The following is a 23,467-nucleotide window of genomic DNA, read 5'->3' as shown; positions in this document are numbered from 1 at the left end:
TCTTTATTTATACTGTCATCTGCTCCAGCATTTTAATATCCAACTTTCAGTTAGAAGACAGATGCCTGGTTCTTAACACCCTGTTTTAATGGCTTAATACCCTAGGTACTGGAAGGGGGAGGGGAGCTGCAAGGAAGGAGGGGGAGGGAAGAAAGAGCCACATTGAACACAACTTTTGAGCAAATGGGCTTGAATATTCATTAAACAACATTTAATTTAAACACCAAAACTCTGAAAGCAGCAACATATGGCATGTTTTATTTTACATAAACTGAATAGGAGGTTGGGCCATTAGCTTCTCTAGACATAATGTTCATTACAAATGAAGTATGCTCTCCTTTAGGGACAGCCCACTGCCATCTCTGGTCCCTGATGCCTGGCTGCTCTGTCCCCACAGGCTGGGCCATACTTCACACCAAAGTACTTTGGACCACGTTCTCCGAAATGTAAACCAAATTCCCATCCATCACTGATGGACGGGAGAAGTGAATTAAGTCTTTATTAAGGGATCGCCGAGGATGCTGTAACTCTTCTGTTGATGTTTGAGGGGAACCGTTTGGATGGAATTCTGTTTTCCCCTGTGTGTTTTGTCCTTTTTCACTTGGGTGCTTCCTAAGCACATGGTACATGCAAGGCTTTACTTACAGTCCTCTGCTGGCTCGGTGGTTGCCTTGCAAAAACCATGCATGGCAGGCTCAACAGGAACTCTCCCAGCATGCTCTGGGCTTCCAGTGTGGGACACGTTGGCACATTGTTCCATGTGGGGCTAACTGTAGGCTTCCAGAAGAATATAGGTCTGCACATGGCCATAACTAGCCAGTGGTGAATGGGATTTTGTCCCAGGGCACAGACATTAATCGATCAAAAAGTATTGGGGGCAGCTGGGTGGTTCAATAGATTGAGAGACAAGCCCAGAGACCAGAGGTCCTGGGTTCCAATCTGTCCTCCTGCCCATTGCCTAGCCCTTACCCCTCTTCTGCCTTAGAACCAATATATCATATCGATTCCAAAATGGAAGGTAAGAGCTTTTTTTTTTTAATCAAAAAATATTTACCAAGCATTTACTGTATGCTAGGCACTGTGCTAAATACCAAGAGTCTGGGGAGTAGAGACAGCATATACTTCCTTCCCAGGACTCCCATCTCTATGGAGATTGCTGCCCCTCCCCAGCAATTGCACAACACTCTGTTGGATGCAACTCCATCCAGGATGGGATTGTTTTGTGATGTCATGGTGCTGCCTCAGTCCCAGAATGAATTACTTTCCACCAATTCCAGCACTGACTGCCTTTAAGGCTTTGGGCATTTAAAGCTGTTTTTACATCAATAAAATTCCAAGTTGGGAGCAGAGAGTGCGTATATTATATACTAAATCTCTAGAAAGAGCAGTCTACCTTCACTGCCTTTGCTTCCTGACCAGTCACTTATTCCTCTACCTTCTGCATTCCTGTTTCATTTTCGATCACTGCTAAAACGACTCCCTCCAAGGTCTTTATTACCAAATGCAATATTCCCTTTTTCTCATTCCTCATCCTTCTTGATCACTTGGAAGTATTTAACACTGTAGATCATGACTTTCTTCAAGATATTCTCTTGGCTTCTGGTACCCTGCTTTCTCCTGGTTCTTTTCTATCAATGTAGGAAGGAGTCTGCCCACTCCTTCTGAGTCCCTTTCACAGTTTCATCTTCTGCTTACTGCCTAAGTGTATGTGCCCAAAGGCTTTGTCTCTTGCTGCTTTACTCACCCTCTCCATTCCCTCTGTCTTAGCAAACTCATCCTTGGTTTCCATTATCATCTCTATGAACTTGGCTCCCAAATCTACATATCGAACCCTAATCTTTCCTCTGAGTTTAAGCCCCCTTAAGAGTAACTCACCCTCTGAATGTCTCACTGGTACCATAAACTAAAATTTCCAAAAGTGTACTCATTATCCATCTCTCTTATCCCCAACAAAATCTGCCCCTCCTCCCAACTTCTCTATTTTTGATGGATCTCCATGTCATGAAGGATCAAGATATCAGTCATCTTTTAATGTTCCACCTACTTCACCCGCATATAAAATCAGTTGGCATACACTATCAATTCTAGCTCCCTAGTATCTCTGGATATTCTCTCCACAAATATTGCCATCATCCTAACTCAGAGGCTCATCTCATCTTGACTGGATTATCACATCTTGTATTAACTGGGCTCTCTCCTCTCTAATCCATACCTTCCAAAAAGTAGAAAGCCCTGGGGATCATGGGATTTAGATTGACTCCCCCAAGCAGTGACTTCAATTGCAAAATAATACAGCCCCAATGGAAAGATAACCTTCCATGATGACATTACTTGAGTAAATCTTAGAGCTCTTGCTGAGAGTTTTCAAACAAGGGATACAGTTCAACAATACCTGCCCAAAAAAAATCTAAGATAGAATACTGAACATAGCACTCTCCTACTTTAAAAAGAAAGAAAAGGAAAGGAAATTTTTAAGTAGTTCCCAATTGTCTATAGAATAAAATGGAAATTCCTTAGATTAGCATTTATGGTTCTCCACAAATCAACTCCAATCATAATTTCCCATCTTATTTCACACTGCTTCTCACATTATAAGTACAGCAAAACTGGACTACTTTCCAATTTCTGCCTCATCTTGGATTCTTCCCTTTCTCTATATTCTTTTTTTTTAACCCTTATCGTCAGTCTTAGAATCAACACTAAGTACTGGTTCCAAGGTAGAAGAATGGTCAAGACTAGGCAATTGGGATTAACTGACTTGCCCAGAGTCACTCAGCTAGGAAGTATCTAGGATCACATTTGAACCCAGCACCTCTCATCTCCAGGCTTGCCTCTCTATCAACTGAGCCACCTAGCTGCCCCTCTCTATAGTCTTACTGGCTCATACCCACACCCTCTTTATTTCTCTTTTGCTTCAAAGTTCACCACAGGTCCACTAATAACTGTCCAAAAAAATTGATCAAGGACTTACCCCATGGATCTCCCTTTTCCATTGTGCCTCATTTCTGGAACAATTTCTGGAACCAGCTAGTACAGGTATCGGAAAGGATACTGTCCCGTGGTAGGACCCCCCTCACCCTGATATGTCACACACACACACCAACTTTGGCTGATCTTTTTTCTTACATTTGCCTGGTAATCTCCACTTTGTATCCAAGTTCTTCCACTCCTCCAGGTGTGAGTTAGCCCCTGGCATTCCAATCTCCCCTCCACAGGACAAGTAGATTTCCCAAGCTCCAAATTCCCCAAAGCCTCATCATATGTAAAGCCCTCTTCTTTCAGAGACCATCTCCCTTTACCTAAAGGAACATTCATCAACATAAGCCCCCTCACTTCCAAAATAGGTTCTCCATCCTTTCCTCCTCTTTATTATCTTCTCATCCCTCTCCATTTACCTCAGTAGGCTCTTCTCTTTCTGAGACTACTGAAGTCACGTCACCTTCATTGCTAGTCTTTGGGTTCATCATTCACTCCTCTCTGTTCTTCTGTTCCCTCTTCCTCCTTTATGTACCCCCCACATTGTAACATGGTCCCACAAAAGAAGCATCTACCTGTAGGCAGAGTATCATCAGGTTCTGTCCAGAATGTCTCATTGTTAGCTCCTCCAGATGTTCATCTTCATCCTCATCTCTTTGTTCGTATTTAGAAAGAAGTCTCTTGATGGTTTCTTTGTTGTCACTCTTGCTGTTTCTGGTCTTGTCTGCTACATTGATTTACTCCTCTTACATTTCTGTTATTTGAGGTTAAAGGCAAACAATCTCTTCAGTTCAGCTTTTCTTTCTAAAAATGTTTAAAACTCTTCTTTGTCAGTGAATTTCCATCTCTTCTGCTGTATGGTTAAGCTCACATTTGCAGAATAATTCATCATGAGCTTCATCCTGAACTCCATTGCTCTTCAGAACATATTACTCCTTTCCCTCCTTTTTCTAATGGGCACAAAATATTTTTATGTTTTTCTAATGGATTTCCCTTTGTATTTAAATGTATTTCTCCTGATAGCTTACAGAACTTGTTGTTTCTGAACTAAAATGCCAAATTTAACCATTATGTGTCTTGAAGTTTGCAGACTTGAGTTTTGTATTATTTTGTTTTATTTTCTGAAGGAGATCTGTGAATTCTTTCTATTTAGAATTTCATTTTCTTTGTTTAGAAGTTCTATTATTTTCTTCATCCTTCTATTTTTTCCTCCTTAAGAAAATAAGATTATTTGTCCTGCCATGTTCTTCTGGAAGAGCTATGATTCTTAGGTTGCTTCTGTGGATCCTGTCTTCAATTTCAATATATTTTACTTTCAGAGTGAGTATATTTTACTTTTGGTTTTTTCTTTTGCTTCTCTTCTTCTAGGTTATTCTTTACTTCTGTGTATTTGCATTCTCATTCTATAGTCCTCTCTTTTGTTTCTTTGCTGAGCCTTGCCATTGAGAATTTAAATTTTTCTATTCTGTTCATTATTTTTTCTATAAAGGACAAAAATTCTGCCCTCATAATTCTTGTTTCTCTTCTAAACCATTCTGGAACAGCTTGTCATAGCTCCATGTTCTCCTCAAATTCTGAAGGGTTCTCTCATCAAGTGGTATGTCATTTTCCTTTGTCTTTGTATTTATTAATTTATTGTTTATTGTTATATTATAATTTATATTATTATATTATTATTTATTAAAAATAGTATTTATTCATAGATGCCTAAACTAGTTTACTAAATCTGTAGGCCATATTTCTTTCTGTTACTTTTTCCCATTGATTTATCTATTTATGTTCTAGGTCTTCAAATTTTCTTACTCTTGAAATCTCTTTGGTTTATTCACTATTTTCCCCCTTTTTTTCCTTATCATTCACTTCCCGTCTCCCTCCTAAGTTGGCTATTGAAACCCAAGCAAACTGTTACAACCTAGATCCAGGTGCCAGGATAGCTTCACAGCCCTGGAAAGGGGGCTGGGGGTAGGAGGGACCAAGGTGTATGGGGTAAGTTTTAATTGTAAGCCTGTGTCATATCCTTGGGCCAGCTAGAGTAGTCCCACTGCCCGTAGTGGGGGAGATGGGAGAGGGATGCTGAGCTGCCTCTCAGGGTCAATGACAATCAGTTCCTGAGTTCTTTTTTTTTAACCTTCTTTTGTATTATAGATATCCCAAACCATGGATATTGCTGAGGTTGCTTTCTCTTTGATACCTATTTTCTGTTTCATGGATATTTAAGGGAATTTAGGGATAAGAGAAAATGTATTGTCTGACATCTTGTTGTTCATGTCACCTAGAAAACCAAAGGAACTCAAAGGTTTCCTTTGGTCTTGTCTACAAATAGGGAAGTTTGAATCTCAACATCAAACTATATCTCTAACCTTCCATATTGACTTGCCCAAAGATCAAAATGAGTTTGGGCTGCCTGGGATTGGGTGAGCTATGGCCATCGAGTCCCTGTAGCGACTGTGTTAATGTCTTTGATTTATCTCTTGTGCTCCTATAGTTATGTTTTTAAACTGCTGTGAAGCCCTTTGTAATTCTTATAGTTCATATTTATGTAGTTTGCAAAGTGCTTTATACACATTATCTCACTTGATTTGCAAGCCAAGTTTGTATGATCAACTCCATTAAGTCATGCTTGTTGGTGTTCAGTCATTTTCAGTCTCATCCAACTCTTTGTGACCCCATTTGGGATTTTCATGGCAAAAACAATGGAGTATTTTACAGAGAAGGAAGCTGAGGCAAGCAGAGTTAAATGCTTTGCCCAGGATCACACAGCTAGTAAATGTCTAAGGATGCTGTATTTGAACTCAAGTCTTTCTGACTCCAGTCCCCGTACTCTATCCACTAGCTGTCTCCAAATCATACTTAGGAGTTGAAAGCCATTGAAATGCAATAGGGAAGTTTGTTTATTTCTTTTTTTTTACAACCCCAACCACCATCCCCAGTGATTATTAGCATGAACCATAAAAAGCAAATTGTATAAAATTCACACATTCTCTACCCATAAACTGATGAGACAAGAATGACTCCTCACAAAAAGCAGAGCACAGGGACATGATTCTCTAAAAGTGATTTGGACAACACATTGGTTACCTCCTACACTCCCTCTTGTACTGGGTAGAACAGAAAACTGTTGAAATGAATGTGAGACGATCCACTCTTGGCCCTCATTAATAAATAGGTGTCAGAGCTTGGCCAACCAGTAGTTAAAAGTGTACGTGTAATGCAAATCAAAACAACTCTGAGGTATCACCTCACACCTAGCAGATTGACTAACATAACAGCTATGGAAAGTAATGAATGCTGGAGGGGATGTGGCAAAGTAGGGACATTAATTCATTGCTGGTGGGATTGTGAATTGATCCAACCATTCTGGAGGGCAATTTGGAACTATGCCCAAAGGGCGATAAAAGAATGTCTACCCTTTGATCCAGCCATAACACTGCTGGGTCTGTACCCCAAAGAGATAATAAGGAAAAAGACTTGTACAAGAATATTCATCGCTGCACTCTTTGTGGTGGCCAAAAATTGGAAAATGAGGGGATGCCCTTCAATTGGGGAATGGCTGAACAAATTGTGGTATATGTTGGTGATGGAATACTATTGTGCTAAAAGAAACAATGAACTGGAGGAATTCCATGTGAGCTAGAAGGACCTCCAGGAAGTGATGCAGAACGAAAGGAGCAGAACCAGGAGAACATTGTACACAGAGACTGATACACTGTTGTTCAATCAAACATAATGGACTTCTCCATTAGTGGCAATGCAGTGACCCTGAACAACCCAGAGGGATCTACGAGAAAGAACACTATCCACATTCGGAGGAAAAACTGTGGGAGCAGAAACACAGAAGAAAAACAACTGCTTGATTACATGGGATGATCATCCTAGTGCAAACACCAGCAACATGGAAATGGGTCCTGATCAAGGACACATGTAATACCCAGTGGAACTGCATGTCAACAATGGGAAGGGTGAGGGGAGGGGAGGGAGGAATAGAATATGATTTTTGTAACCAAGGAATAATGTTTGAAATTGACCAAATAAAATTTAAAAATTAAATTAAATTTTAAAATAGTGTATGTGTAGGGGCAGCTAAGTGACTCAATGGATAGAAAGCCAAGCCTAGGTGCAAATCCAGCTTCAGATATTTCCTAGCTATGTGATCCTGGGTAAGTCACAACCCCAGTTGCCCTGCCTTTACCATTCTTCTTTCTTGGAACCAATATACAGTATTGATTCTAAGACAGAAGGTGAGGGCTCATGGTTTTTTAAGTATATGTTTACATTAGAGAGATGTAAAACAAGAGTTAAGGGAAAAGATAAAAATCATCACCAGTGATGGTAGAGGGGGCAGGGATTAGGGAAGGCACTTTGGAATAGCCTTGAAATTCAACAGATGGAATGGGGAAGTATGGACAATCAAAAAAGGGATCCTGAACAGTAATAAAGGTATGAAGGTGCAGAACTAGTTGAGAAGAGCCAACAAAGTATCAGGGATTGTGAGTAGTCCCGTTTGGTCAGAGGATAGAGTATACAAAGGGATGGGATAATGGGGGAAATGGTGGAAAGATAAAAAGTGATACTGGATTGTGAAGGACTCTGAATATCAGAGAGAGGATTTTTAAATTTTACTCTGTACTCAGTAGAAGTCTTTAAAGAACTTCAAGAAGAGGGATGAGACCATTTCTATTCAATTGAAAAGTACCTCTTATTGTCTATATAATCAATAGATTGGAAGGTGAAGTGAGGAGAGGAGGGGGAAAGACTATTGTGAGTTTGTTGTTGCAATGTCCCAGGTAGGTGGTCAAGACTGTTGATCACTCTCTTCTCCTCGATATTCTCTCCTCCCTAGGTATTGGGACACTACTTTCTTCTCGTTTTCCTCCCACCTATATCAGTCTACTCCTCCTCTGCTGGTTCCTTATCCAGATCATTCCTTCTAACTGCAGGTATGACACAGGGTTTTCTCCTGGGGCCTCTTTTCTTTTCCCTTTATACTACTTCACTTGGTGATCTCATTAACTCCCAGGGATTTGGTTACCATCTCTATTATGATGATTCTCCAATCTATCTATCCCTTGGTCTCTTCTGGTTTCCAATCTTGCATCTCCAACTGCCTTTCAAGTATCTCATACTGGATGCCCAATAGACATCTTAAACTCAATATGTTCAAAAAGGAACTCATTATCTTTCCCCTTAAACTCTCCTCTACCTACTAACTTCCAGGAAAGGGAAGGGAAAGGAAGGGAAGGGAAGAGAAGGGAAGGGAAGGGAAGGCAAGGGAAGGGAAGGGAAGGCAAGGGAAGGGAAGGGAAGGGAAGGCAAGGGAAGGGAAGGGAAGGCAAGGCAAGGCAAGGCAAGGCAAGGCAAGGCAAGGCAAGGCAAGGCAAGGCAAGGGAAGGGAAGGGAAGGGAAGGGAAGGGAAGGGAAGGGAAGGGAAGGGAAGGGAAGGGAAGGGAAGGGAAGGGAAGGGAAGGGAAGGGAAGGGAAGGGAAGGGAAGGGAAGGGAAGGCAAGAGAAGGGAAGGGAAGGGAAGGGAAGGGAAGGGAAGGGAAGGGAAGGGAAGGGAAGGGAAGGGAAGGGAAGGGAAGGGAAGGGAAGGGAAGGGAAGGGAAGGGAAGGGAAGGGAAGGGAAGGGAAGGGAAGGGAAGGGAAGGAAAAGTAAGGCAAGGGAAGGGAAGAGAAGGGAAGGGAAGGAAAAGTAAGGCAAGGGAAGGGAAGGGAAGGGAAGGAAAAGTAAGGCAAGGGAAGGGAAGGAAAGGGAAGGGAAGGGAAGGAAAAGTAAGGCAAGGGAAGGGAAGAGAAGGGAAGGGAAGGAAAAGTAAGGCAAGGGAAGGGAAGGGAAGGGAAGGAAAAGTAAGGCAAGGGAAGGGAAGGAAAGGGAAGGGAAGGGAAGGGAAGGGAAGGGAAGGGAAGGGAAGGGAAGGGAAGGGAAGGGAAGGGAAGGGAAGGGAAGGGAAGGGAAGGGAAGGGAAGGGAAGGGAAGGGAAGGGAAGGGAAGGGAAGGGAAGGGAAGGGAAGGGAAGGGAAGGGAAGGGAAGGGAAGGGAAAGGAAAGGAAGGGAAGGCAAGGCAAGGCAAGGCAAGGCAAGGCAAGGCAAGGCAAGGGAAGGGAAGGGAAGGCAAGAGAAGGGAAGGGAAGGGAAGGGAAGGGAAGAAAAAGTAAGGCAAGGGAAGGGAAGGGAAGGGAAGGGAAGGGAAGGAAAGGAAAGGCAAGGCAAGGGAAGGCAAGGCAAGGGAAGGGAAGGGAAGGAAAGGGAAGGCAAGGGAAGGCAAGGGAAGGCAAGAAAAGGCAAGGGAAGGCAAGGGAAGGGAAGGGAAGGGAAGGGAAGGCAAGGCAAGGGAAGGCAAGGCAAGGCAAGGCAAGGCAAGGCAAGGCAAGGCAAGGGAAGGCAAGGCAAGGCAAGGCAAGGCAAGGCAAGGCAAAGCAAGGCAAGGCAAGGCAAGGCAAGGGAAGGCAAGGCAAGGGAAGGGAAGGCAAATGAAGGCAAGGGAAGGGAAGGCAAATGAAGGCAAGGGAAGGGAAGGCAAGGCCAGGGAAGAATGTTGTGCATCAATATTGCGATGTTTCGAGAAGCAAAATGGCTCAGTTGATAAAGAGCTAGCTTAGAAGCCCTAAGTCCAGTCCAGTCTCTCATATATATTAGCTATGTGACCCTGAGCACATCCCTTTCCCTCTCAATGTATATAGGCCATCAGTTCTCAAACTTTTTGGCCCCATGAACTCTTTCCACTCTTAAAAATTAATGAGAATTTCAAGAGAATTTTAAGTTATTATGTAAATATACATATTAATATTTACTATATCAGAATTTAAAACTGATAAAAAAATTTTAGCTATCTATTTATTAATTTTAAATAACAGTAATAAGCCCATTACATGCTAACATAAATAACATACTTTTATGAAAAATAATTACATTTTCCAAAACAAAAAATTTAGTGAGAAGAGTGACATTGTTTTACATATTTCTGCTAATTCCATTAATGTCTGGTTTAATAGAAGACAGCTGGATTCTTATATTGACTTCTGCATTCAATCTGTTGTGATATGTTGTTTTAGTTGAAGTATGTGAAAAAAAATCCAGCCTCATATGGATATGTAGTTAGAAAAAGGAAAGGGTTAAACCCAGAGGAATTGTGCATCATATATGGGAGGGGGTTGGAGGGAGGGGAGGGCAAGAACATGAGTCTTGTAACCATGGAAAATTATTCTAAATCATCTAATTAAATAATATTTTTTAAAAATAATAAATAAAAATAAAATTACTTTTAAATTTAAAAAAAGGAACGGTATTTTGTGTCTTAGCATTATGAATATAGTTTTAACATTCTCACCCCCATTCCCCAGGAGTCCATAGTCACATTTTGAGAATTGCTATTCTGGACAACTCTATAAGACTTTAAATTTCAAAGAAGGTACTGACCTGTACTAGTAGAGGGAGTTTCCTCACATGGGAACTTCCTATATCCATTAAATCACAGATTCATTTCCTTTCCCCTAGAGCAAAGATATCAAACATACAGCCACAATCATGTGGTTTTCTAATATGGGCCTACAGTTGAGTGACTCCCATTTCTATTTGAGTTTGAAGACACTGACCAAGTTTATAGGTGGCCAACAAACCTATGAAGCAGCCAAACCAGGGATTATTATTCCCATTTAGATAAGGAAACTGAGGACTATAAACATTAAGTAACTTGCCCAAAGGGCACACAGATAGAAAAGGATGGATCCAAGACCTAAACCCAAGTCTCCTAACTCCAAAACTAGGGCTAGGAAGGAAGGAAGGAAGGAAAGAAAGAAAGAGGGAGGGAATGAAGGAGGGAAGGATGGAAGGAAGGAAGGAGTGAAAGAAGGAAGGAGGGAAGGAAAGAAGGAGTGAAAGAAGGAAGGAGGGAAGGAAAGAAGGAGGGAAGGAAGGAAGGAAGGAAGGAAGGAAGGAAGGAAGGAAGGAAGGAAGGAAGGAAGGAAGGAAGGAAGGAAGGAAGGAAGGAAGGAAGGAAGGAAGGAAGGAAGGAAGGAGGGAGGGAATCCAGCTCCCTTTGTCCAACTCTCAGTTTGTTTGTGGCCCTGACATCTCCTATTATCAACATCTCAGTAATGCAGCTGGACCAGTTTCTACAGGAGAAAGTAGAACAAGGAACCAGGTGTGCTGGCCATGCATTAATGGATTTCTATCTTTGATGCAGAGTGGTTAAACATGTTTCCAACTTATGCAAAGGTCTTAAAATTAGCCATCTGTCTTCCTCCTGAATTTCCTATCTGGCAGTGATGCTATGACCCACCATCAGCAGGGTATGTGTTTGAGATGTTTTCCTCAACAGTTGAGATGGATTTGCTTTGATCCACCCATGCCCTCTTCTTCTGGCTCCCCTTTGTGACCAATAGCATGCCTTTACCAGACAGCTGGCTGGGGTTAGGGGTATAGGGGATGACTGGGGAATCCAGACCTGGTTAGTCTGAGCAGTAAGCCCACAACCTCATTAGTGTCAAGCTCTCAACAACTGAGATAACTCTGGAGAGCTAACCTTCTGTCATTCAGGCTTCATGTAGAACACAAAGAAATCAACTACAACTACTAGCACTTAAGCATAGGTGAGATCAAAAGAACGTGGAGTCTTATATCTGAGAAGTCTTTAGTATCTTCTCTTCTCCATTATAAATATAGGTCCAAGATTCCTGCTTCTGCTGTCTAGTGCCAAGCTAATACAATGAGGAGCAATAGAAAGTGCTTGGTTAGAAGTCAAAGGATAGCTTTTCAAATCCTGCCTCTGCCATTTACTTGTCATATGACCTTAGGCAAGTCATTTCTCTGGTCTTAGTTTCCTCATCTGCCAAATAAGAGGGGTGAACTAGATAGCTAAGGCATTTAGATGACAGAGTGGATAGAGCACTGGTTGAACCTGAAATTAGGGAGATGTGAGTTCAAATTCTACATCAGTCACTTATTTAGCTATGTAACTCTGAAGTAGCACTTAATTCTTTTGTGCTTCAGTTTATTTACCTGTTAAGCAAGACAGTTAAACTCGATGATTTCCAAGTTCTTTTCTAACTATAAATCTAAGATACTGTGAATTAATTGGAAAAACTTTTACTTACCAGAGAGTCACTAAATCTGAAAATTAGAAAAGGCATCAGAGACTAGCTAGACCAAAGCTTACACTCAAAGAGGAATTAGCCAAATGGCATCCCTGAAAAGTGGTCATTCAGTTTTGGGTCCAGTGATAGGGCACCTCACCTCCTAGTTCCCAAAGCAATCCATTCTACTCTTCATTAACTCAAACCATTAGCAAGTATTTCCTTACATCCAGGATAATCTTTTTTCTACAATTCTCCTACGAATGTCAAGTAAAATAAGTCTAATCCCTCTTCTACAAGCCAGACCCTCAAATCCCTAAAGACAGCTATCATACCACCAAGTCTAAACAAATATCTTTTCTTCTTAAAACCTACAACCTTACAAAAATGACCTTCTCCTGCCCATAATAGCTTTCAGGAAAAGTTGTTTCTGAGAACGGAGGAATTATCAGTAGAAGACACAAAGATAGGATGAAACTCTGAAACTGCTCATAAACAACAGAGAAAAGCAGAGAAAATCTGGTTGTGATTAGGCTGGTTCCTTCTACTATGGTCAAGCTGTGGGTTCTGGAAGAAAGGAAATCAAGAAAATCAGGCTGAGATCTCTTTGTGGCAAAGCAGTAAAGCTGCTAGTATCCCAGAGAGCTTTCTAATTCCCTTGTTTTGAATAAATCCCTAAGGAAAGTCTTGTGCCCTGGATTGTAAGCTCTGAGCTTGTGGTCTTAAGTATAAAATATATCAAAGAGCCATTGAGGATGACCCTCTATCACATCTGTATGAATCATGACACCTGATTCCTCTACTGTTCTCTAAGATACGCTGTAGCAGAAATCTCAGGGACCTGACTGACATCTTTAGCAATGTTATTAAATATTAGAGTTTTCTCGAGAAGAATCCTATTTTAGATTTTGAACAATGATATACATATATAGCCCAGTAGAATTTCTTGTCAGCTCCAGGAAGGGGAAGGGAAGAGGGGTGGGGAGAATCATGAATCAAGTAACCATGGAAAAATATTCTAAATGAATTTTTTAGAAAAAGAATCCTGTTTTTCACAGTGGATTCCTGAACATGTCATTATTGCATCAGTTTCAAGGGGAGACTAGTGAGTCATTCAAATCCCACTGAAGTTGCACATTTCAACCTTTCCTAATGGTCTTTCTAATGACTAGACAACATCTGTTCATCCTTCATTTCTCAAAGAGGACCAGTGACATCACTGGTGATGTCTTGGCTTGCACGTGGGTTAGATTTAAGTGAGGCAGATTTGCACAAAGTCATCGACATCCCTTTCTCTTCCAGAGTCATCCAAGTCCAGTGGCAAGAGAAAAGTCTAGATGACTGGCGATGGCCCAGGATGCAATGGATGACTTCAGTATCTTTGATGTCTGACCAAACTCGGAGCTCTCCGCACTATCTGCTTCAAACACCTTCATGGCCATTGGAGCAAATTGTTCTCATTCACCCATTCTGCCAGGGGAAATTTTCATATCCTGGGGCCAGACACCCCCCTAAATGACCAATGAGTTCCTGGTCCATTAGTTACCCTTAACCTCATTTCGCCTGACTGCTGTGACAGTTTTACCAAGTTGTGGCTGCTGCACAAGCTACATCTTCTTGAAGCCAAATGAGAGGTGAATAAAAGATAGATGAGCACCCCTAAAAGAACTCAGCCAGCCCATTCCCAGAGGTGTTAGTCCCCCTAGATCACCCCATGCTCTCCTAGACAAAAACAACAAAGTATAAACCCTCTAAGTACCCATTTTCAAATATTGCTCAGGGAGAATGGGATGGAAAACCCAAAGGGAGGTGGCCAAGCATTACACAAATAAAAGATTAGACGGGAGTGAGTGCTGCTGGGATGAGTAAGCAGCTGGGAGCCAGCCTCAGCTTTACCATGCTAAAAGAGGGATTTCTCTAAGAAGCAGGTCAACTATCTGTTCAGTGATTTGACGTAAAATGCAATTTTAAAGGAGAGGAAACAGCCCCAGCCTGTTGTCCTGGGAACTCTGGCTAGTTTGCCTATGAACTAATCACTCACACACACACACACACACACTTTCACCTTCAGGATGGAGAAACAGATCCAAATGAACTAATCACACACACACACACACACACACACACACACACACACACACACACACACACACACACTTTCACCTTCAGGATGGAGAAACAGATCCAAAAAAGTTACTCCCTCCCTCCTTCCCCAACCACACAGAGACCATTGTGAGAATTAATGGGATAACAGATGAAGTGCCTCAGAGGAAATGGGTTACATAAATCCAAAGTGTTGTTATTAAATTCCAAATTTAGCCCTTGGGATCAGTGAGACATGACAGATCTGGGCTTATAGGGCTAGTTTCTATCGTCACTGCTTTTAGCAGAGATCCTTCCAAGCCCAGGTATTAAACAGAGGCTTCATAGCAGGATTCCACAGCTACCATTTTGGAATCCAGGACATGGTCCCCACTCCAGGTTTACCTTGTAGGACTCTGTCAGGAGCATCTCTGAGCGAAACCCCAAGGAGGAAGGAGTCAGTGCATGCAGCTTTGCCCCCTCCCCATCCTGAGCTTTCACTTCTCAAGGATCTCGGAATTTAGTTCCAAAGGGGACCCTAAAAGGTCCTCTTGTCTAACCCCCTAATTTTATAGATAAATTAGGATGAGCTGGACTTAGAGTCATGAAACCCACTAACAGCTCTGAAGTAAAATACAAATAATAATGTCTATTTCCCCTTCTTCACAGGAGTGCTGTGAGGCTTAAATGACATGCATGTGAGAGGTTTGCAAACCTTAAATGCTATGTAAGCAGAGGGGTGCTAGAACCATCTTCAGTAGAGAACTGATTGCTAAATTTTTAGTTTGAGCATTTACTCTTAGGAAACCAGAAAATGCTACCAATCAGGGCTTGATTTATTGTTTTGTTGATTGCCTAGACTTGAGGATGCGATAGGGAAAATGTTAATAATACAGATTAAACTTTTTAAAGTGTGTTGAGTCTACATTCTTTTTCCTAGAAAGTCGGTTGTTAAATATTTACTAGCAGGCCCTTGTATATGTGTTGGCAATAATGATGGTGGTGGTGGTGTAAAATATTTTATAAAATTTCAAATTTCAGATAAATACGCTGTGATAATCCTCTGACTCCATATTTGAAATTCTCTCTATTTTGCCATCCTGACTTCTATCCAACCCAGCTCTCCATCCTTTTTCTGGGACCTTGGGCAGAGATAAAGAAGAAAAAAATCCAAGTGAGCCAAGGGAACTGAGTAGGCTCTATTCTTCTCCTTCAAGAGTTTTGCTTCTCATTGTGAGCAGTGAGCAGAAGCAAGGCCTGGTACCTCTCAGGAAAATGACAATGATCAACATCCTATACCCAAAGGGTGAAAAGCAAGTGAGCAAAGATATCAGGGTGGAAGTGGGAAATGTTACCATTAAAGGTCACTTACCAAATGAGTCTGGGTTTCCTCTTTTTTTTATTTTTTGGTTATGCTTTTTTAAAATGACTTTTCTTTTCACGTCAGTCATTTCCAGATGTCTTCACACAAGGGCAAAACTGAACCCTCCCTGTTAACAAATAAATACACTTAATCAGAAACAACTGGAAACAAATAGAACAGGGGCAGCTAGATGGCTCAGCAGATAGAGAGCCAAACCTGGAGATGGGACATACTGATTCAAATGTGACCTCAGACACTTCCTAGTGGTGTGACCCTGGACCAGTCATTTAAGGCCAATTGTCTAGCCCTTACCACTCTTCTGTCTTGGAATTTATACTTGTTGATTCTAATATATAGATTCTAAGACAGAAGATAAAGGTGGGTTTTTTTTAATAGAAAGAAAAATACCAGATACGATGGCCTCTTTTAACAATATATGCAGCATTCTTCATTCTTACATCACCACCTCTATGTCAAAAGGAGAGGCTCTCGTTCCTTTTCCAGGACCCAGAATGGTTAATAAATGACATTTTGGCTTCTTTGTTGTTGTTTTTTTCATTTATTATCCTAATCATTATTTATACTATTCTTCCTCCTTCCAGCTACTACATTCTAAGGCAGTTCAAACAACTACTCCCTATGTTTCTCTGAATTCCTCTTTTTCATCATTTCTTGCTTCCCAATAATATACCATCGCATTCTTGTATCATGGTTTGTTAAGCCATAACAACACAGCTCAACCAGACCAATCAAGGGGCACCTGCTCTATTCCAGTTCTGTGCCACTAGGTTCAATTACAAATAATAATAAAATTTTAATACAGTGCTTACAGGTTTGCTAAGCAATTTATTAGCATTGATTCATCCGCTCTTCACAATAACCTTGAGAGATAGAAGCCATTATTTTCCCCATTTTATAGATGAGGAAAGTGAAGCTCAAAGAAGTTCAGTGACTTCTCAGGGTTAAGAGCCTGAGTCAGGATTCAAATTCAGGTCTTCTCAAGTCTTGGTGCTATAATCATTGGACAATGAAGCTGAGAGAGAGAGAGAGAGAGAGAGAGAGAGAGAAGTGGATAGATAGATGGATGGATGGATGGATGGATAGATAGATAGATAGATAGATAGATAGATAGATAGATAGATAGATAGATAGATAGATAGATAGATAGATGGATGGATGGATGGATGGATGGATGGATGGATAGATAGATAGATAGATAGATAGATAGATAGATAGATAGATAGATAGATAGAAAGATAGATAGATAGATGGATGGATGGATGGATGGATGGATGGATGGATGGATAGATAGATAGATAGATAGATAGATAGATAGATAGATAGATAGATAGATAGATAGAAAGATAGATAGATAGATGGATAGATGGACAAATGGATGGATAGCTAAATAGATAGACAGAGAGAGAGAGAGACAGAGAGAGAGAGAGAGAGAGAGAGAGAGAGAGAGAGAGAGAGAGAGAGAGAGAGAGAGAGAGAGAGAGAGAGGCGGACAGACAAACGGACAGACAGATAGATATATAAATAGATAGATGGAGAGAATGAGTAAGGGGCAAGCTTTTCAGCATCTAAACCAGTTGTTAGAGTGAAATAATACTGAAAGATGCCCCAGTTCAGGATACAAGGAAGAACTGAACAGAAAGGGAAGAGGAATGAAGCTTGAGAGGTATCAAGGACACTGCATTATAACCTCCCCACCAGGGCTTTTGCTTTTAGAAGCCCAGAAAACACTGGAAAAAAACGACATGATACCCTGGAAACTGTGAGATGCTTCATCAAAATCTTAGTGAGAAACTTGAGACCTGGTCTTTTCTGTTGCCAATTCATGGCTCATTCTTCAGAACCAGTTTCAGCCAATGCGAGTTGCTGGGTCAACCCTGAAGGAAGGTGGAAGGATATCCTCCCTGGTCTGCCCTGGGAGCACAAACAAATGACAACCTAATTCAATGCCATAAAGGCTTATTAAGCAAGTCACTAGGGAAGATGCAAAATTAGAAACTGACACACTTTCTGCCCCCAAGGAACCTGCAATCTAATGGAGAATGTACACATATATACACAAAGTAGTGCCATAGAAAGAATATAATAAGAGCAAAGAGAGATGCAGACAATTCTATGTAAGGAAATTTGAAGAAGAGATATCTTTTGGGTGGGGACTTCCAAAGGATTTAAAATAAACTCAATGAGGTCCCAGAACCTTCAGGCTCACATTATACACTTATCAATGAGTCATTAAGGTGGGTGCAGGGTCTTGGAGCCCTGGATTTTGAGTCAAAAAGACCCAAGTTCAGCTCTCATCTCACATATTTACTAGCTCCATGACCCTGGGCAAGTCTCTCAGCCAGGCACAGTGCCTGCTACTTAGTGTAAGTTTGACAAATGTTTGTTAGAATTCATGATAACAAATGTCATCCACATTCAAAGAGAAAACTGATGAACTCTGAATGCAAATTATAGCATTTTTTTCACTTTTTCTTGCTTTTTTCCACAACATTCCTAATATGGAAATATTTTGCATACCTTCACATGTATAATGGACAACATATTGCTTGCCTTCTCAATGGGGAGAGGAGAGACTAAGGGGAGGGAAAGAATTTGGAACTCAAAAAAAAATTTAAGACAAATGTTAAAAATATATATATAAATCTTTATCAACAGTCTCTCTGTGTGTTTCCTCATCTATAAAATCCATTCTCTGATCACAGTCTCCTCTCCCTTTTCCTCATTCATACTCAACCTACTCTTTCCCCACTGTATGACTTCTACTCCCTCAAACCTTATTCCTGTTCTTCCAATCTACGTCCCCTCCTCTGGCGTCATTTCTGCCAACATCCAGTTCTGGCTCCAAACTCAGCCATTTTAACAAATTGACCTCATAAGCCAATACTCTAATGTCCCTACCAATACCCTAGTATCTGCTACATTAATAATTGACTTTATAAGCCAATATCTTAGTAGCCATTCCCAAGCTGCTATTAAACTTTAAAACTGCCCTGAGATTTGGGGGACATCGTCATACAACAGAGAAGCCCACTCATCCTGCTCCCAAGCTGCTGAACACTAAAGGAATCAATGGGGGGAAAGTCACAAATAAAACTGGTTTCCAATACCTTCCAAATGGCTCTGTGATCTCAGTCTAGTGTTCTCCTCATTATTCAAATCCAAACCCACCCAAGCCTGCCCATCCTGAAACCCCTTCTCCATATCCTCCCATGGGTCTGCCCCAGGGAGTTCAACCAATATATGAGAGGATATGAGTATATGAGATACTAATTCTCTTGCCATTATATGGATTCCAATGAACAAGCAGCCTAATGGTCAGTTTTCCCCCATCCTCATGATACACCTTTTTTTTTAAGTCATACATTTCCCAGATGACACGCTTTACATTGCTCCTTCTGCCTGATTCTTTATAATGTGAGCAGATACCCTCAGAATGGATGGTGACCTGGATTCCGAACCCAATAGTCGGTGGAGAGTGGGCTGTGCTGCCATTGGGAGACTCCAGAGTGCTTTAATGACCTCTAAGTTTTTTCCTGAAGCCAAAGTCCAGCTTTTGAATACCATTATTCTTCCTGTGAAATTTTATGGTTTCGAGCCTTAGAACACTACAGCCTCTAAAGAGTCAAAGTTAAGGATCGCCCAAAGGATAATGGAGAATTATGTGGTAGATGTGAGCAGGCTGCAGCTCATTACAAATGAGCAAGCTGATTTTACTCATAGCCACATCTAGGAATTCAATGCTGCTCAATCAGCCTGCTCTGCTTTTTTTGGTTATCTCTCATTCACCTCAGGAGCTTAACTCTATCACATACAAATACACACAGTAAGTGACTTAGCCCTTTGTCTTCTCAGGGAGGAGGGTAGCTATAAGGCAGAAATCTCCTTATCCCACCCTTCTCAAAGTTTCTCAGCATCATGAAACAGACTCTCCTCTTTCCCTCCTGTCTTAGAGGAGCAGGCATATCTATCTGTTCCTCACTAGGCTAATAACCCTTCTTCCTATTTTCCCTTGGTCCCATTTCCTCTGCCCTCTTCCAAAGACCTTGCTCCATCGATCTTTCTCTCTCTCTCTCCCTCCCTCCCTCACTCATCTTCCACCTCTCCCTCTCTCCAAGCATCTTCCCAACTACCCACCTAGAGGGTGTCTTCCCTTTCTCATCTACTTATCAAAGCACGCTTCCATTTTTCCATTCCTGACTAGACACCAACTCCAAACTCCACCCTTTCAGGAGGAAATCCAGAGCCACTCTGACCCTCCAGACCACTCCTCCCCTCCCAAAGGTCTAAAAATGGAGATTTGAACCCCAGAAGTCCTTGGTACTTCCCAGAATTCCCTATAATCTCACCTGAGTCTCCACCTGGATGAGATCACAATTGATTATTTAAAGGGCTCTCTGCCTCTCAAGAGTGCTCTTCCTCTACTCAGAGATTGCAACAACATGTAAGTGAATTGTAAATGGGCTAATCAGCCCTAGGCATGTGCTTTTCTTATTTTGTGTTTTCTTATTTCCTTCATTTCTAATAATCTTAATAAACCTCAAAAAATATATTTTTATCAGTAGAGACTAAATTTAACTTTTACAAAGATCACCCCAACTCCATACTACTCCCCCCAGCTCCTAATAGAGCTACTTCAGTGAAAAGATGCTCAAATGACTTTGATAAGCAGATAGTTGCCAACTACAGTCCTGATGAGATGAAGGACCACCAAGCCTTACCATCTGCTCTTCCACGACACCCTTCAGATCCCATTACTATCTCATCTGCTGATGCACCCTAAGGACAACCAGGCCTTTCTGTGTGCCCTACAACCAAATCACAGATCACAGATCTAGAGCTGGAAGGGATCTCAGAAGCCATCTAGTCCAACCATTCATTTTATAGATAAGGGAAGACCTAAGGTGAGCTAAATCACATTGGTAATAAATGTCAAATTTGGGATTTGAATCAAGTGCCATTGACTCCAGAGACAAAATTCTTTCTACCATATGTGTTGTCTTTCATAATTAAAGAGCAGGGACTATCTCATTTTTCTATTTAATAATACAGCTAGCATATATATATATATATGTATATATATATATATGATGCTTTAAGATTCATAATGCTAGGGGGCAGCTGGGTGGCTAAGTGGACTGAGAGCAAGGCGTAGAAACAGGAGGTCCTAAGTTCAAATCTTCCTAGCTGAGTGACCCTGGGCAAGTCATTTAACCCCCATTTCCTAGCCCTTACAAGTCTTCTGCCTTAAAATCAATATTGATTCTAAGACAAATGGTAAGGGTTTAAAAAATAAGATTTACAGTGCTCTTTACAAATAGTCATTTTATCCTCACAACAACCTGATGATGTAAATGTTATCATTATGCCATTTTACATATGAGGAAACTGAGCAGTTAAATTATTTCCCCAGGGTCACATAGCTAGTAAATATCTGAGACCAGATTTTAACTCAGTTATCCCTAATTTCAGGCCCAGCCACTTTGCCACCTTGATGTTTCATATGTTCATACTTATCTTGGCACATAGTAAATGCTTAAAAAATACCCTTTCATTCATCTATTCATTTGCATCTTGAGAAATGTTCATTTCCTCAAGCCTAAAAAAAAAAAGTCTTTCCTTTGACCCTTCTACTCTCTCCATTTCCTTTCACCCCTTCCCAGTCAAACTTCTTAAAAAGTTGCCCACCCCAAATGCCTCCCACTTCCCTCTCCATCTGCTGTTTTCCTAAATCTCTTTCAATCTGGCTTCCATCCCTGACAATCTACTGAATTTGCTGTTTCAGAGGTCACCAGTGACCTCTTAATCTCCGAATCCTTTTATTTTTGGTATTTTAATATTATGATTTTACTATTATTATTATCTCATCCCCCCTGACTTCTCTGCAGCACACCCCTTCCTGCTAGCGAGTGTCTCCTCGGATAGCTTTAGAAACATTCTCTTCCTACCTCTCTAAGGGTTCCTTCTCTTCTTCCCTCTTCCTGCCTGCCTTCCTTGATCCTTGAGATGTTTGTTCAGGTTGTGTCCTTGGACTTCTTCTATTCTTCCTGCACTCCTTGGGAACGTCCTTCACCTTCAGCTCTCATTTGAGCACACGAAGCTTTGTAGCAAGACTGTTTCTAGTTCAATATCCTACCCTTATCTCAAATTCAAGCCCTACTTTTGCTATCAGCACAATGACTATCCTGCACCCCCTCTTCCAAATGCAAAACCCAGAGAGTCACAGTTGGAAGGGAATTCAGCAACTCTATAATCCAACCCATACAGAACAAGAACCCCCATGATAACACGCCTGGCAAGTGTTCATCCTGTCCCTGCTTGAAGCTCGCCAAGAAAGGGGCATCTACCATCCACCCAATTGCCTCAGTTTCCTCATCTGTAAAATGAACTAAAGAAGGAAATGGCAAAACCACTCCAGTATCTTTGCCAAGAAAATCCCAAATGAGGTCACAAAGTATCAGACACAACTGAAATAACTGAACAACAACAACTCCTACCACGGCAACTCATTCCCCTTTTTGCCAGCTTTAAAGAATTATTGGAAGTTTTATGATTCAAGATGAAATTTGCCTCTTTGCATCCCATGCTCCTGGTACTGCCAAAATAAGGACAAGGTAAATGGGGATGAGAAATAGCCATTGAGAGGCATCAGGAAAAGTTTTATGTAGAAGATGGTCCTTGGGCTGCAGAAGAGAGGGATACTATGAGGTATCCATGAGAAGCATTAAGAGGGATGGTTAGGTACCATAGAGGGTAGAGCTCCAGGCCTGGAGTCAGGAGGACTGGGGTTCAAATTGGCTCTCAGACACTTCCTAACTCTGTGACCCTGAGCACGACACTTAACCCCAATTGCCTAGCCCTTGCTCCTCTTCCGTCTTAGACCTGATATTAAATCAGAAGATAAGGGTTTAGAAAAGAAAAGAAAAAGCATTGACATGAAGTGGATCCCATGTATGAGGAACAAGGGGAAACAGAGTCAAACTGGATTATGGGAAGGGAAATAATCTTTTAAAATGGCACTGTAGAGATAGGTTGGGGGTAGATTTTGAAGACCTTTAAAGGCCAGAGAAACTTTTATTCTGTCCCAAAGACATTATGGAGCTACTGAATAGAGGAATGACATGGTCAGATCTGCATGCAAAAGAAATCACTTTAGCAGCTGGGTGAAGGATGAATTGGAGGGGGAGTGACCATAAAGTAAGGAGAACAATTGGGACGTTATTGGGTTTTTTAATTGAAATTTTTATTTAATTAATTAATTTAAATTTTTCCATGGTTACATGATTCATGTTCTTTCCCTCCCCTCCTCCACCCCCCAAAGATGACACGCACAATTCCACTGGGTTTTACTTGTGTCATTGATCAAGACCTATTTCCATATTATTGATAATTGCACCAGGGCTGGGAGGTTATTGTAATAGCCTAAGAAGAGAGGTAATGAGAGCCCAACCTTAGCAGGTATTCCTCTCTCTATTCTTCCCCTCCTCCACACATCTTTGTGGCACTGCCAGGCTTCACATTCTTAATTCATAAATCTGGGCATGTCCCTTCTCTGTGCAGAATCCAGTGGCTCCCTACGTTCCATCAAATGAATTATAAATCCTTCTTTCATATATTAAAGCCTCCAAGAATCTACCATCACCCTTCCTTGTTGAGCTTAGGTCATATTCCTCCCCTTTCTATATTCTATTCTACCTTAACTGGACTATTTGCCATTCCCTATATACAGTCTGAATTTTCCTGCCTCTATTCTCCTGATTCCTTGTGTCTGAAATTCCTTTCTCTCAACCCTGACCTCTGTCATTCCTACCCATCCTGTAAGGCCCAATTCAGCCTCTACCTCCCTCGGCATAAACATGCAGCCAAAAGGACCTCAAATCCCATTTCTGCCACTTACTACCTGAGTTACCACAGGCAAGTCACTTACCCCCCTGGGGCCTGTTTTCCTCCTATATAAAA

The 23,467-nt window shown here is 41.3% G+C and overlaps 1 long non-coding RNA gene across 2 annotated transcripts in view; it reads right to left on the bottom strand.

Annotated features, from left to right (window-relative positions):
- Positions 1 to 22,116, bottom strand: part of LOC103100256 (uncharacterized) — a 42,296-nt gene extending 20,180 nt beyond the window's left edge. The window contains exons 1-2 of one of the 2 annotated variants that reach the window (XR_008912301.1): positions 21,457 to 22,116; positions 15,500 to 15,617 (exon numbers count right to left, since the gene is read on the bottom strand). This is a non-coding gene — a long non-coding RNA (uncharacterized LOC103100256). Of the gene's footprint in view, positions 1 to 15,499; positions 15,618 to 19,645; positions 19,818 to 21,456 lie in introns of those variants that run through there. The other variant, XR_001626962.2, reaches the window with a different exon arrangement.
- Between the last annotated feature and the right edge of the window lie 1,351 nt (positions 22,117 to 23,467).

The sequence above is a fragment of the Monodelphis domestica genome, chromosome 1, assembly GCF_027887165.1.
Source record: "Monodelphis domestica isolate mMonDom1 chromosome 1, mMonDom1.pri, whole genome shotgun sequence".
Classification (NCBI taxonomy): domain Eukaryota; kingdom Metazoa; phylum Chordata; class Mammalia; order Didelphimorphia; family Didelphidae; genus Monodelphis; species Monodelphis domestica.
The sequence above is the reverse complement of the archived record's forward strand: the minus strand, read 5'-3'. Positions and strand labels throughout refer to the sequence as shown.